Genomic DNA, 13,117 nt, shown 5'->3' on the forward strand with positions numbered 1-13,117 from the left:
AGCAGGTGATGTTTTCTCTGAGCCTCACCCTGCTCACCTGAAAAATTAAAACAGACCAGCCTGTTTCAAGGGGGGGCTGTGAGGATGAGGTCAGAGATAGGGCATAGCACCACGGGTGATGCCTGGTACAGGGAGGACAAAAGGGAACCATTACGATAACATACGTCATGAGTGAATAAGTATAGATAATCTTAGAAACACGTGGATGGCCCATGTGTACCTGGAGCAAGGATTCCCGTCGCAGAATCCTTCAGGTTCACAGTCCGTGTCGGACGTGAAATACACTGGTTTCCAGTGTCCAGACACCTCCCACTGAATGGCATCAGAGGCAGCAGGTGGCTGGATTGGAAGAACCATCCAGGCACTGTAATTAGGTCCCTGCAGACAAAGAAAATGTATAGTCTGGGAGGAACAGCTGCAGGCCAGAGTCAGAAAAAGCCCCCACAAAACTCTTTTTCCGTGATGAGAGAGGATGGCCAGTCCCCTGTGCCTAAGCTCAGTCTGTGGCAGTAGACTTCTCATCGCAGGATTCATTAGTTACAGTAATAATCCAATTGCTCTTTCCTGGGAATATTCAGGCTGGCATCTCGGAACGGGCTGGCTTATTGATCATCCGTCTGACACCGTTAACAAGGAGAGACTCTAGACACAAAGTGTTTTGGTTAATGAGTCCCTCTGGCCATTCCCAGGGTGCTCAGAGAAGCTTGCCTGACAGAGGATTGAGTTGTCGGGAAGTTAGGAGAAGTTCTATTTAACTCTTAGTGGCATGAGGAGAAACTGAGAGAAGCCAGCGTCTGAAACTCCTAATGGCAAGTGAGGAGGGCCAGGAGGTGTCTGCATCGCCGTCACTGATCTGGGTGGTGTGTCTGGGGCGTTCCTCCTCCCCTCCCGCCAGCTCTGGAGACAGGGCTGACCTCTACCCGCCAGAGGAAGCTGGAGTGAGGGGGCGGGTTACACATGATTGCTTTGGGGAGGAAGAGCATGGGGGTGGGGGAAGGTCTGTGTCAGACACTGAGCATCTGCCCCTTGACCTGATGAAAGGATGGGCAGACAATCCGAGTAGACCTAATGGCCATCAGGTATGTAAAAAAGTGTTCAACATCACTAATCACTGGGGAAATGCAAGTCAACACCACTGTGAGCTGTCACCCACCTCCCGGTTGTGAGAATGGCTGTCATGAAAATGAAAAGAGGTAACAAGTGTCGATGAGGGTGTGGAGAACAGGGACCCCTCCTGCCCTATTGGTGGGAATGTGAATAGGCGCAGTCATTGTGGAAGGCAGTAGGGCAGGTCCTTAAACAATTAAAAATTGCACCACCACGTGATCCGGAGATCCCACTGCTGGGCCTGTGTTCAAAGGAAACAAAGTCAGGATCTTAAAGAGATAGCCCCGTCCCATGCCCACTGCAGTGTTAAATCTCCGCTTATCTTTGGTTTCACTTCCCATGCTTTCTCTTACTCTTGGTCAACTGTAGTCTAGAAATCGTAAATGGGAAAATTCCAGAAATAAAAATCACACATCAGTTTTAAATTGCACGCTCTTCTGAGTAGTGTGATGGGTGCTTTCCTTCCTGAGGCCCCAACCTGCTGACATGACATCATCCTGAGGTCCCCACCCACTGACATGACATCATCTTGAGGTCCCCACCCACTGACATGACATCATCCTGAGGTCCCCACCCACTGACATGACGTCATCCTGAGGTCCCCACCCACTGACGTGACATCATCCTGAGGCCCCACCCACTGACATGACATCATCACGAGGTCCCCACCCACTGACATGACACCATTTGAGGGTCCCACCCACCAATGTGACATCATCCTGAGGTCCCCACCCACTGACAATGGCATCATCATGAGGCCCCACCTACCGACATGACATCATCTGATCCTGACATCCACCCAGGATCACCTGGAGCAGGTGACCCTCCCTCTGACACATGGTCAGAAGGTTATAGCAGCCTCACACTCCATCACAGTGCCTACACCATTCACTTAGGCATTTCTCATCTCACATCATAAGAAGAAGGGTGAAGTGGGACTCCTAAGGCAGTCCAGTGATTAAGACACCATGCTTCCACTGTTGGGGGCGCAGGTTCAATCCCTGGCTGGGGAACTAAGATCGTGTATCCTGCAAGCCAGGCGGTGTAGCCAAAAAGAAAAAAAAAGGAAGGGTGAATATAGTAAGATGATGGCAAGAGTGAATGTTGACATTCTAGGAATCAGCGAGCTCAAATGGACTGGAATGGGTGAATTTAACTCAGATGACCATTATATCTACTACTGTAGGCAGGAATCCCTCAGAAGAAATGAAGTAGCCATCATGGTCAACAAAAGAGCCCTTAATGCAGTACTTGGATGCAATCTCAAAAACGACAGAATGATCTCTGTTTGTTTCCAAGGCAAACCATTCAATATCACAGTAATCCAAGTCTATGCCCCAACCAGTAACACTGAAGAAGCTGAAGGTGAATGGTTCTATGAAGACCTATAAGACCTTTTAGAACTAATACCCAAAAAAGATGTCCTTTTCATTATAGGGGACTGGCATGCAAAAGTAGGAAGTCAAGAAACACCTGGGATAACAGGCAAATTTGGCCTTGGAATACGGAATGAAGCAGGGCAAAGACTAATAGAGTTTTGCCAAGAAAATGCATTGATCTTAGCAAACACCCTCTTCCAACAACACAAGAGAATACTCTACACATGGACATCACCAGATGGTCAACACCAAAATCAGATTGATTAAGTTCTTTGCAGCCAAAGATGGAGAAGCTCTATACAGTCAACAAAAACAAGACCGGGAGCTGACTGTGGCTCAGATCATGAACTCCTTATTACCAAATTCAGACTTAAATTGAAGAAAGTAGGGAAAACCACTAGACCATTCAGGTATGACCTAAATAAAATCCCTTGTGATTAAACAGTGGAAGTGAGAAATAGATTTAAGGGCCTAGATCTGATAGATAGAGTGCCTGATGAACTATGGAATGAGGTTTGTGACATTGTACAGGAGACAGGGATCAAGACCATCCCTATGGAAAAGAAATGCAAAAAAGCAAAATGGCTGTCTGGGGAGGCCTTACAAATAGCTGTGAAAAGAAGAGAAGTGAAAAGCAAAGGAGAAAAGGAAAGATATAAGCATCTGAATGCAGAGTTCCAAAGAATAGCAAGAAGAGATAAGAAAGCCTTCTTCAGCGATCAGTGCAAAGAAATAGAGGAAAACAACAGAATGGGAAAGACTAGAGATCTCTTCAAGAAAGTTAGAGATACTAAGGGAACATTTCATGCAAAGATGGGCTCGATAAAGGACAGAAATGGTATGGACCTAACAGAAGCAGAAGATATTAAGAAGAGATGGCAAGAATACACAGAAGAACTGTACAAAAAAGATCTTCATGACCCAGATAATCACGATGGTATGATCACTGACCTAGAGCCAGACATCCTGGAATGTGAAGTCAAGTGGGCCTTAGAAAGCATCACTATGAACAAAGCTAGTGGAGGTGATGGAATTCCAGTTGGGCTATTTCAAATCCTGAAAGATGAAGCTGTGAAAGTGCTACACTCAATATGCCAGCAAATTTGGAAAACTCAGCAGTGGCCACAGGACTGGAAAAGGTCGGTTTTCATTCCAATCCCAAAGAAAGGCAATGCCAAAGAATGCTCAAACTACCGCACAATTGCACTCATCTTACATGCTAGTAAAGTAATGCTCAAAATTCTCCAAGCCAGGCTTCAGCAATACGTGAACCGTGAACTTCCAGATGTTCAAGCTGGTTTTAGAAAAGGCAGAGGAACCAGAGATCAAATTGCCAACATCCGCTGGATCATGGAAAAAGCAAGAGAGTTCCAGAAAAACATCTATTTCTGCTTTATTGACTATGCCAAAACCTTTGACTGTGTGGATCACAATAATCTGTGGAACATTCTGAAAGAGATGGGAATACCAGACCACCTGACCTGCCTCTTGAGAAATCTGTATGCAGGTCAGGAAGCAACAGTTAGAACTGGACACGGAACAACAGACTGGTTCCAAATAGGAAAAGGAGTACGCCAAGGCTGTATATTGTCACCCTGCTTATTTAACTTATATGCAGAGTACATCATGAGAAATGCTGGACTGGAAGAAGCACAAGCTGGAATCAAGATTCCCGGGAGGAATATCAATAAGCTCAGATATGCAGATGACACCACCCTTATGGCAGAAAGTGAAGAGGAACTCAAAAGCCTCTTGATGAAAGTGAAAGTGGAGAGTGAAAAAGTTGGCTTAAAGCTCAGCATTCAGAAAATGAAGATCATGGCATCCAGTCCCATCACTTCATGGGAAATAGATGGGGAAACAGTGGAAACAGTGGCAGACTTTATTTTTTTGCGTTCCAAAATCACTACAGATGGTGACTGCAGCCATGAAATTAGAAGACGCTTACTCCTTGGAAGGAAAGTTATGACCAACCTAGATAGCATATTGAAAAGCTGAGACATTACTTTGCCAACAAAGGTCCGTCTAGTCAAGGCTATGGTTTTTCCTGTGGTCATGTATGGATGTGAGAGTTGGACTGTGAAGAAGGCTGAGCACCTAAGAATTGATGCTTTTAAACTGTGGTGTTGGAGAAGACTCTTGAGAGTCCCTTGGACTGCAAGGAGATCCAACCAGTCCATTCTGAAGGAGATCAGCCCTGGGATTTCTTTGGAAGGACTGATGCTAAAGCTGAAACTCCAGTACTTTGGCCACCTCATGTGAAGAGTTGACTCATTGGAGAAGAGTCTGATGCTGGGAGGGATTGGGGGCAGGAGGAAAAGGGGACAACAGAGGATGAGATGGCTGGATGGCATCACTGACTCGATGGACCTGAGTCTCCGTGAACTCCGGGAGTTGGTGATGGACAGGGAGGCATGGTGTGCTGCGATTCATGGGATCGCAAGGAGTCGGACACGACTGAGCGACTGAACTGAACTGAACTGAACTGAAGATGTTTTGAGAGAGACTACATTTACATTTATTATATTATTATAATTGCTCATCACCCTCAAGATGATGTCATGTCAGTGGGTGGGGACCTCAGGATGATGTCATGTCGGTGGGTGGGGGCCTCAGGAAGGAATTTTATTATTAGTTATTATTAGTGTCTCACTGTCTGATAAATTTAACTGTTTCTTTGATATGTATGTATAGGCAGAAACATAGTACTTACAGGGTTCACTACATTATAGGGTACTTACAGGGTTCAAACCACAGTTTGTGGTTTCCGGCTCCCACTGGGGCTCTTGGAAAGTGTCCCCTGTGGATAAGGAGAGACCTCTGTGTTCATAGTAGGCGAGGTACGAAAACAGCCTCAGTGTTCATCGGCAGATGACCGGATGCAGAAAATAAGATGCACACGTGCCCGTGCACACGCAGTCGGGACGATTATGCAGCTGTGGGAAAGGACGCCTTGCCATTTGCTGTGTGGATGAAAGTGGGGGATGGTGTCCCAAGTGAAACAAGCCAGGCACGGACAGATCCTGTACGACCTCACTTATCCGTGGAGTCGACAGCAGCCTCATCCATGGACCAGGCGGTAGCGCAGTGGTTGCCTGGGGGTGGGGGAGATGGGGGGCTGCTGGTCAAAGTGCACGAGCTTTCCTGTTGGATCTAGGGATCTGACAGCCAGCGCGGCGGGTCTAGCTGACAGCACTGAATTGTGCACTTGAGGTTTGCTGAGAGAGCAGATCTTAACTGTTCTCGCCCGCATGCACAGAACGGTCTCTGGAAGGTGGTAGTTGTGTGCATGGGCTTGATGTGGTGAGCACATCACAGTGTATACGAATATTAAACCATCTCATACACCTTAAAAACCCACACTGTACAACCTAAATATGTACAGTTTTTGTTTGACAGTGATGCCTCAATAAATCTGGGGGGGGGGAGAAATCTGCCTGATGTCAGGGCTCAAAGCTCAGCCCCCCGCCCTGTGCCCCCAGGTCTGGGAGTGAGCAAGGCTCCCTCATCCTGACCCGTCAGGAGCCCTGCCTTCACCATGGCCACCTCCCTGCTGAGCGGTTGAGGGGCCTCAGCTTCCCAAAGAGTGTAGCTTCACGGGCAGATGGAACCATGGCTTTAGTCAAGGACTTAAAATGTGTGTGTCCCTGCCTCAACGTCTATAAACTCAGAAAAACAGATAATCTCTTTTTGTAAAATTCCTGTGGCAGATGGTTGTCATACAGATTAACATGCAAAGAACTCAGAAAGGCTGTTAAGAAAGCTCTTCATTCTATTTTTATTCAACTTTGCTTATTAAGAGTTCTCCTCCTCCTAGGGACTTCCCTGGCCATCCAGTGGTTAAGATTGCTTGTTCCCAACATGGGGGACCCGGGTTCAATCTTTGGTCGGGGAACTAAGATCCCACATGCTGTGCAGCCACATTAAAAGGTTTTTCCTCCTCCTGAAATGAAATGTGAGAAAGAGATATATTAATTTGAATTTTTCATTTCATTTCTAAACAATAAAGGAATAAGTCATAATAAAGCAGGTGGGCTGAAGTCCATAGGGTCCCTAAGAGTCGGAGACGACTGAGCGACTTCACTTTCACTTTTCACTTTCATGCATTGGAGAAGAAGGCAACCCACTCCAGTGTTCTTGCCTGGAGAATCCCAGGGACGGGGGAGCCTGGTGGGCTGCCGTCTATGGGGTCGCACAGAGTCGGACACGACTGAAGCAACTTAGCAGCAGCAGCAGCAGCAGAATCCACATGGATATATGCATGTCAGTGTTGGAAGGTACACGTGTTCTGACTTTTACACCTTCCCTCCTCACCAATGTTTGTGAGAGGTGTCCCTATGGGCCGTCCTGAATGCCTCCCTCCTCCTGGGAATGCGTGCCCTGGCCTAGGTGGGGTGGGAGGCCCTCCTCGGGGCTCCTACAGCCCCCGGGCCCCCCCACGCCTCAGTCTGTCTTTCCTGTCCTGTGCTTGCAGGGCGCATCGGAGAGGGGCCTTGGGCTGCCCCAGGTCCTGCGCGGGCCCTGACACGGCACTGATGGGAGGAAGCAGTCGCCTGTGTTGTGGGTTATTTTCCTCCCAATCCCAGGCCCTGCGTGGGCCCCGACACGGCACTGATGGGAAGACGCAGTCGCCTGTGTTGTGGGTTATTTTCCTCCCAATCCCAGGCCCTGCGCGGGCCCCGACACGGCACTGATGGGAGGAAGCAGCCGCCTGTGTTGTGGGTTATTTTCCTCCCAATCCCAGGCCCTGCGCGGGCCCCGACACGGCACTGATGGGAGGAAACAGTCGCCTGTGTTGTGGGTTATTTTCCTCCCAGCAGCCTTGCTGCTCGTCTGTCTCACGGAGCGTGCGTTCCGTTGCGCCTGTCACCCCTCATTCAGGAAGCTCTAGTGGCTAGCCTTCATCCAAACCTCTCCGACCTGGAAACCCTTCTGACCGGCACGAGCCCCCTTACATTCTCTGTGGCGTCGCGGGTGGCGTGAGGGCTGCGTTGGGGCCCGTTCCTCCTCCTCCTCTGGTACTTCAGGCCCCCAAGAGCCGTGAAGATTCTCTAGACCCCAGACCTTTCTCCTTAGAGCCGCACAGGAACCCATTCCCGTAAAGCTCCCCTGCACTCCTGCAAGCACACCCCGGGGCTTTTCCTGGGCCCTGAACCCACCATGTGGGTAAAGCTGTCAAAGCAATCACGCCGTTATACTTTTATTTTCAATTAAAGAAGTAATAACACTTTGCTGGAAAAATGTTAAAACAATATACAGTGAGGAAGGTACATCTCCTTAACCATCCCTCCGAGATCCTAGAAATACTAAAACTGAATCCAGCCTCTGAACCCCGACATGGAACTAAATCTCAGGGACAGAGTTTTGGGTGGAGTAAGAAAGAGCAGCTTTATTGCATTGCCAGGCAAAGGGGACACAGCAGGCTAGTACACTGAGCATTCAGTGTCTTGACCTTAAAGGCGTGTTGAGTTCTGTAGCAGTGGTTCAAAAAGGACGTGAGCAGCTCGTGGACATTCTTTTGACTGGTTGGTGGATGGCATCCATTGCCGAGGTCCAGCCCCGGCTGATCCAGGGTATTCGAAGGGGAGATGTCGGCGACTATTTACATATTCATCAAAGATATAAAGAGTAATAGAATGAGGATAGCTCAGTAGGAAAATTCAGTGGAGAAAAGAGGCTGAGTAGCTTGGTTTACGTGGGAAATCAATATAACCTGTGATACCAGGTTAGCTCTGACCACGGAGGCCGCAGGCGCCCTCTCGAATAGCGGAAGGTACCCCACCTTAGACCATAGCCGTTGTATAACCAAAAACTACCCTTCTCGAGTGGGTTTTAGAAGCCCAGGCAAATAAATGGTCGCAGAGGACCTCTGTGCTCCAGATGGAGACTCAGCTGGAAATTGAGGAGAAAAATGATGTGGAGAGACCAAACTTTGGCAAGCAAGGCCCGTAGCTTTATTTTCAACAGGGGCTTTTATACCCTAAGTTACACATAGAAGATAATAGGGGATGCAGAGTCAGCAGTCTTTGATCCTTATCAAAAACCAGGGTTTCTTTCCTGCAAATTTATTGTATACAAATGGTTTAGGTGATTTACATCATCTTCTGGCCAGAAGGCCTATTAACATTTTATGATTCTTGACAAAGACTTATTTTCTCTAAGAGTAATTATTTTAAGGTTTGGCGCCATCTTCCGAAGATGTTAGATAAAATTGTATTCCTATAGGGCGGATGTGTAATGGGTTTACAACAAAGGAAAGAATTTATTACCTTAAGGGTCTAAAGTTGCTAACACCAAGGCCACTACTTATTTTTTCTACATACCAACTATATTAATTAATACACATTCAAGGATACAATACAGGGGATGTGAAAACTTGGCAACAAGCATTGGCTCATCAATGAAATCCTTTACTAGTTTTATTCTGACAGTTTCTAACTCTCTGAGAGGCTCCAAGCTATTTGAATATCTTAAGCTTCCCGTGCCTCTCGAGACTGGGAGACTGTAAACAATCATATGCATAGCTGTAGGAGTCCGGGTAAACTTGTCAGGCGAGTTAGAGAGCTATCTGGGGTTTGGATTTAAACACTCCTAATTGCCCAGGAAATTTATTAATTGGAGCTGTAAGTTAACTCTTTGACAGAGAGAGCGAGATGGTGGTGGGGGACAGCCCCCAGTAAAGTCAGAGGTGAGAGCACAAAGCAATAAAGTAGGCAGACTCTGGTTTTGAGGGTAGATGCTCGAGAATATCCAGGGGGACTCCTGAGGCTCGATCCTGCCTTTGCGTATGCCGAGCCTCCTTCCTCATGACCTTTGTCATGCGTGGAATGCCTCACCGGCTCCCGGCAGTCCATGTCATCACGCTTATGACTCCAGCCCGCCTGGGGTCCGCAGTGCTTGTGGGCAGCGTACCATTCATTCTTCTCACCTGGTAGGAATGTTAGTGTCTGCAAAACAGCTCAGAGACGCTGCTGTGGCGCTGTGCACCCCTTGAATGGGAGCCAGGAGCCTGCAGGAAGGCGGCACTGTCGCTTCTTTTGACTGTTCCTCCCTAGTCTGTGCACCTCCTTCCTTCCCTGATTAGCAGATAGCTGTCTGAACCTGCCTGATGGAACTCAGGGAAGGTCATGGAACGAAGCCCATTTCCTATAATGAAGAAGAGAGGAAGACAGAAAGACGTTTGTGCCCAGAAGCCCCACAGGTCCTGCTCAGTTTCAGTATCACTGCTAACAATTAAGTGTGTTCCTAGACATTTCTATATGCATATGTAAGCAGATAAACTCTCTGTTGTCTTGTTATTTAGCAACACAACTGTCAGCACTGTATGAATAGCCTGCCACTTCACTACCAACACGTCTCCAAATTCTTTTTATTGTCTGTATTTCATTCTATGGGTAATTCTTAATTTATATAACCTTTTTTTTTTCCTGATGATATATATCTTCTCCCCAGCTTTGTGTCATTATAAACAAGGTCACAGATAAGGTTTACATAAAATCCATCATTTTAAAGTATATAATTCAGTGGTTATTAGTATATTTACACTGTAATGCAACCATCACAGCCACCCAAGAAACCCTGTACCCATTAAGAAGTTGCTCCCATGGTTTGCCGTTTCCTTCTCCAGGGGATCTTCCTGACCCAGAGATCAGACCCATATCTCCTGCTTTGATGGGTATATGCTCTACCACTGAGTCACCTAGGAAGCCCCACCAGGGGCTGGGGTAGGGGCCAATGGAGAATGACCATTAGTAAATACGGGTTTTCTTTGGTGGATGATGAAAATATTCTAAAACCAGACAGTGGTGGTAGTTGGACAACTCTGCAAATGTATAAAAATCACTGAATTGGACACTTTTAAATTTAAGGATGAATTTTATGGTAGGTGGTACCTACCAAATTTTATGGTATGAATTTTACATCTCTGTAAAGGTACTATTACCAAAAAAAAAGTCACTCTCAGTTTTCCTTTCTTCTATACCTTGGCAACCATTAATGAACTTTTTTTCTCTTTGGTTTTGCTTTTTTTATAATTTTATATGAATGGAGTCATATCATATGTAGTCGTTTGTGCCTGGCTTCTTTCATTGAGCATGTTTCCAGGTGGTAGTCTGTATCAGTACTTCATTTTTTTTTTTTTTTAAATGGCTGAATAACCTTTCATTGTATGGATTGGCCACATTTTTTCAGCTCATTGATTTGTTGACAAACACTTGGGTTATTTCTTCTTTCTGACGATCATGAGTCATGCTTCTGTAAACACTTTGTAGGAGCATTTGTGTAGACGGAGAAGTATTTGTGTAGAAGCATTTGTATAGATACAGATTTTTCTTAAGTCTGTACCTCAGAGTGAAATTGTTGGATCATAGGCTAGTTCTGTGTTTCACTTTTTGAGAAGAGGACTGCAAAACTGTTTTCCAACCAGATGAAGCCCTGGACCCATTCCTGTTGTCTGTTCCTGTTAATATATGAGGGGTTCGATTTCTCCGCAGCGTCCCCAGCACTTGTTAGTTTTCCTGTGTTTGATGCTAGCCATCCTTGTGGGTCTGGGCTACTATCACATGGTGGTTCTGATTTGCATTTTCTTGATAATTAATGATAGTGAGCACTTAGGTCTTTGGGGTATATGTTTCATTTCTGTATTCTATTTCATTGTTTCACTCCCGTCTTTGTAATTTCTGTTCTCCGCTTGCGTTGCATCTAGTTTGCTTCTAGTTTTTCAGTTGGCAGAGTAGGCTACTGATCTCCTTTCTTCTTTATTTAACATTTACAGCTTTAAATTGGCCTCTAAGCACTGCTTTTGCTGCATCTCATTAGTTTTGGTCTGTTGCGTTTTTCTGCTTTTCCATCTCAATGAATTTTCTAATTTCCCTTATGATTTCTTTTTTGACTCATTATTTATTTAGGAGTGCCATTTAATTTCCATTTACTTCTGAATTCCCCAAATTTCGTTCTGCTCTTTATTTCTTTTTCTAAAAATTATTTATTTATTTATTTATTTAGGGCTGCCCTGGGTCTTCACTGCTGCACGCAGGGGCTGCTCTCTAGCTGCGGTACTCGGGCTTCTCAGTGTGGTGGCTTCTCTTATTGCAGAGCACAGGCTCTAGGGTGCACGGCCTTCCGTAGTTCCGGTGCATGGGCTTAGTTGCCCTGCGACATGTAGAATCTTCCCGGACCAGGGATCAAACCTGTGTCCCCTGCACTGGCAGGCAGACTCCCAACCACTGGACCACCAGGGAATCTTTTTCTGTATTTCTAATTTCAGTCCTTATAAACTTATGAGAATTGACTTATGGCCAATCCTTGTGGTCTAACCTGGAGAATGTTCCTTGTGCACTTGAGAAGAACTTGTATCCTGTTCTTGATGGGTAGGCATGTCGTATATGTATGTGTTAGGTTTTGTTGGTTTATAGTATCGTCATGTCTTCTATTTCCTTGCTGGTGCCCAGATTTTATAATTGAGGAACATGTGTTTCAGAGAGTAGAGGAGTTAAAACAGCATATTCAAGGTCATCTGGTTCAAGGGTCCCCAACCTCAGAGTCTGATGCCTGATGATCTGAGGTGAGGCTGATGTAATAGCAATAGAAATAAAGTGCATGATAAATGTAATGAGCTTGAATCATCCCCAGACCATTCCCCTTCTCCCCTATGGACCCTAGTTTGTGGAAAAATTGTTTTCTGCAAAACCACTCCCTTGTGCCAAAAAGGTTGGGAACTGCTGCTCTAGTAAGTTGGAGAGTGAGATCTGGGTACGCACGCTTGCATGTTTGTTGGGCTGCACCGCACAGACCTGCAAGCCCTGTACTCACCCAGCTTCCAGATCCAAGAAAGAGCCTAGAGTCAGCAATAGAGGCGTTGGTGGTTTAATGGATGGGGGTTTACACGTCTGAAGCAGGGCCCTGGAGCGACACGTCCCTGTGTGTGGCGGACAGCGGGCAGGACTTGGGGGCAGTCTTCACTTCTGAGGGGAAGGGAGATGTCCAGTAGTAGGGCAGTTGACGTCGGTGGACTCATTAGTTGCTGCGGAAACTGGTAGAGGGGCACGCCCCTCACCGCTCCACTAAAAAGCTCTCATTAGCTGGGGTGGGTATAGATGAGGGTCACTCACATCAGGAGGGCGTAGATGAAGCCGCCCTCTTGGGCAGGGGATGGACAGAGAGCAAGGGAGCAGCCACCTGGAGAGGCCTGGCCATGCACTGCCCCACTCCGCACCCCGAGCGACCCTCACAGTCCTGGCAGTCCGTCTTCTGCCATATTCCTGGGGTCAGGTATGCTGGGGGCACTGCACCCAGACACCACAAACCCAGTGCAGACAGCTGCAGCCAGGGCGTCGAGAGGAAGGCGTCTAGTATGCTAAGGACAGCCCTTTGTCATGGTGTGGGCAGATTCTGGAGCCGGGTGCTTACAAGGTCAATGGCTGCCACGCCCTGGCCGTTATAGGGAAAGTCCAGCCACCCCTGGTTGTCTCACACCCCCAGAGCCACCCCCTCGGGGAGGGGAGGCCCAGTTTTAATGGAAGCATTCTGGTGGCCTCGCCAGGAGTCAGCAGTCAGAGGACAGGCTGCCAGCCCGTGTTGTGTTGGGTGCCATTAGAGGTGACCCCTTAGGTCTTTCCAAACAGAAAACAATT

The 13,117-nt window shown here is 47.0% G+C and overlaps 1 protein-coding gene across 2 annotated transcripts in view; it reads left to right on the forward strand.

Moving 5' to 3' along the window:
• The window catches only part of ZFAT (zinc finger and AT-hook domain containing), a 158,458-nt gene that overhangs the window by 18,156 nt on the left and 127,185 nt on the right, over positions 1-13,117 (forward strand). The window lies entirely within an intron of this gene.

Source organism: Bos mutus, chromosome 14 (genome assembly GCF_027580195.1).
Source record: "Bos mutus isolate GX-2022 chromosome 14, NWIPB_WYAK_1.1, whole genome shotgun sequence".
In the NCBI taxonomy this organism is placed as follows: Eukaryota; Metazoa; Chordata; class Mammalia; order Artiodactyla; family Bovidae; genus Bos; species Bos mutus.